Source organism: Macrotis lagotis, chromosome 2, assembly GCF_037893015.1.
Source record: "Macrotis lagotis isolate mMagLag1 chromosome 2, bilby.v1.9.chrom.fasta, whole genome shotgun sequence".
Taxonomy (NCBI): Eukaryota; Metazoa; Chordata; class Mammalia; order Peramelemorphia; family Peramelidae; genus Macrotis; species Macrotis lagotis.
Window position 1 is genome coordinate 158,971,620 of NC_133659.1, and position 3,012 is coordinate 158,974,631.

The 3,012-nt window shown below is 36.5% G+C and overlaps 1 pseudogene; it reads left to right on the top strand.

The window, feature by feature from the left end:
• The first annotated feature begins 352 nt into the window (after positions 1-352).
• LOC141511237 (small ribosomal subunit protein eS21 pseudogene) lies at positions 353-603 on the top strand (annotated as a pseudogene).
• The last annotated feature ends 2,409 nt before the right edge of the window (positions 604-3,012 follow it).

Consider the following 3,012-nt stretch of genomic DNA (forward strand, 5'->3'; position numbering starts at 1 on the left):
ACTGAAGCATATTTTTTTCATTTTATTTTTCATGAAGTTTCTCCTTTGTGTGTGTATGTGGCTGGGGAGGGGGTTGTTTACTTTTACAACATGTCTATTGTAGTAATCTTTTTCATGGCTACAGTTTTAGCCTACACCCAATAACTTGCTTTCTCAAGAAGGGACGTGGGGTGGGAGCAAGAGACAGAATTTGGAATTCAAGTTCCAAGTATGTTGAAGCAGTGCTGAAACTTGCTTTTACATGTAGCTGAGGGAAAAAAATTGAAAAAATAAAATAAGCTAAAAAAAGTAAAAAACTCTTTTTCTCTCTTCCGCCGCTGCCGCGCCTGCACTCAGCCCCTCGGCTTCCGACATGCAGAACGACGCCGGCGAGTTCGTGGACCTTTTACGTGCCGCGGAAATGCTCTGTGAGCAACAGGATCATAGGGGACAAGGACCACGCGTCCATCCAGATGAACTTGGCCGAGGTTGACAAGGTCACTGGCAGATTCAATGGCCACTTTAAAACATATGCAATTTGTGGAGCAATTCGTAGAATGGGAGAATCTGATGACTATTCTCTGCCTGGCAAAAAATGATGGCATTGTTTCAAAGAACTTCTAAATGAAGAAATCTTGTGGAATGTTTAAATAAATCAGAAAAACAGAAAAAAATAACTTTGTTATATTGATCTTTGTAGCTTTCACAACGCCATGTAGATAGTGGGAGCTTAATAAATTGTTTAATGATTGAATGGATACTAGAGAAAGGAAGACATTAAATTATATAAAATGGCAATAGTAACTATGGGGAAACTATTGAAACAAATTTCTCTGATAAAAATCTCATTTTTCAAACAGAACTGAATCAGTTTTATAAAAAAAAATAAGAACCATTCCCCAAATGATAAATGTTCAAAAGTTATAAACTGTTTTTGGTTGAGGTTATCAATGCTATCCATAGCCTTATTAAAAAATGTCCCAATTCAATTAATTGGAGAGATAGAAAGTCAAAAACTTCTGAGGCATTGCCATATACTTATTGCATTGGCTAATAGGACAGAAAGGGAAAATTACAAATGTTGAAATTGATGTAGGGAAAATGAGACATTAATGCACTGTTGGAGGTGTTATGAAATGATTCAACTATTTTGTAGAACGATTTGGAACTATCCCTAAATGTCTATAAAACTATGACAACAAAGGGAACATGCTAGGTCTGTATTCCAGAGGAAAGGAAAAATGGAAAGGAAAAGGACCTGGATTATGAGGATATTTATAGCATCTCTTTTCTGGTGGGAAGGAATTGGAAATTGAGGGGATGTCCAATCAGTTGGGGAATGGCTGAACTAAATTTGGGATTCTACTCTGCTATAAGAATTTATGAACAGGATGCTTTCAGAAAAACCTGGAAAGTCTTATATGAGTTGAGGCAAAGTGAAATGTACTGCAGATAAAGTAAAACACAGTTATTGTAGGATGATTACCTACAAATGAACCAACAAAATAGTGACCCAAGATAACTCTGAAGGACTTATGATGAAGAATGCTATTAAACCTCAGACTGAATGATGACTGAAATATATTTTTTTCTTTATTTATCTTGGTGTTTCTTTTGGGTGGGGGTATATATGTTTTCTTACATAGTATGACTATTATAATGATAATAATATTTGTCCTTCATTGACCAGGCTATGACAGCACATGAATTGAATTTGAGTGTGTGTGTGTGTGGGGGCTGGGTGCTGTGTTAAATCATCAACCTCATTTTCCTCTCTAGTATTGTCTGGATCCAGTGGCCAGATATGAATCAGATAACTGGAGATGTCTCTGGATGCGAGGCCATCAGGATCAAGTGACTTGCCCAAAGTTGCACAGTTAATTGGTGTCAAGAATCTGAGGCCAGATTCAAACTCCTGTCCTCCTGACTCAAAGGTCAGTGCTCAATCCATTGTGCCACCTAGTTGCAAGTTTTGTATGACTACATATTTTAAACCAATACCAAATAACATTACTTTCTCAATGAGGGGCCTTGAATGGAAAGAAGGGAGAGAATTTGGATCTCAAAGTTTTAAAAATGAATCTTAAAACTTGTTTTAACCAGGGAAATATAAAATAAAAAATGACAACGAAATTAGACAGAAATGTTTTAGCCCCTCCTGTTTTGTCCTGATTAATCATCTGCTCATAAGATTCTCTAACACCTAGTAGCTGTGTAACCCTGAGTCAATCACTGATGAGGATATTTGCATTTTCTATCTCACAAGTTGGTTGTGAAAAAATGTTTCATCACATTCAAAGAACTTTATAAATGTTGATTTGATCATCCTTCACTTTAGCACCAAGATAAACCCACTCTTTGTTTCCTTCTTTCCCTCTCCCTCTTTCACTTACTTTCTCTTGACTCTAAGTCTTTCAAAAAGGCTGAAAGATAAGAAACCAAGCTCCTTATAGTTCAACTTTCCCCCTCAGTAATTCTTTCCAAATTGTGCCAAAATTCATTTCAAGGAAATCTATTCAGACTCCTTTTGTTCAGATCAGTTCCCTGTTCTCCCTCTATGTGGGAAGTACCATAGTACATCATATATCTACATATCTATATCTATATCTATATCATTTCTATCTAAATCTATATCTATCTATATCTATCTATCCATATACTTGCCTATAAACTCAGTAATTTTCTTTTTTTTAAAAATTTTTTTCTTTTTTATTTAAGGTGATGGGGTTAAGTGGCTTGCCCAAGGTCACACAGCTAGGCAATAACTAAATGTCTGAGGCTGGATTTGAACTCTGGTCTTCCTGACTCTAGAGCCAGTGCTCTATCCACTGCACTACCTGGCTGCCCCTAAACCCAGTAATTTTCTATGAGCATTTCATATGTTGATTTCTGCCTTCCTCAGATGGTAATTCACATGTCTATACAAATTACTTTTGTACAATACAGTTTATGATCTGACTAACTGGAAGCTAGATTGCTCAGTTATTGTTTATCCTTCATTCTCAAGGAAGGGAGGTGATGCCATGACATGCA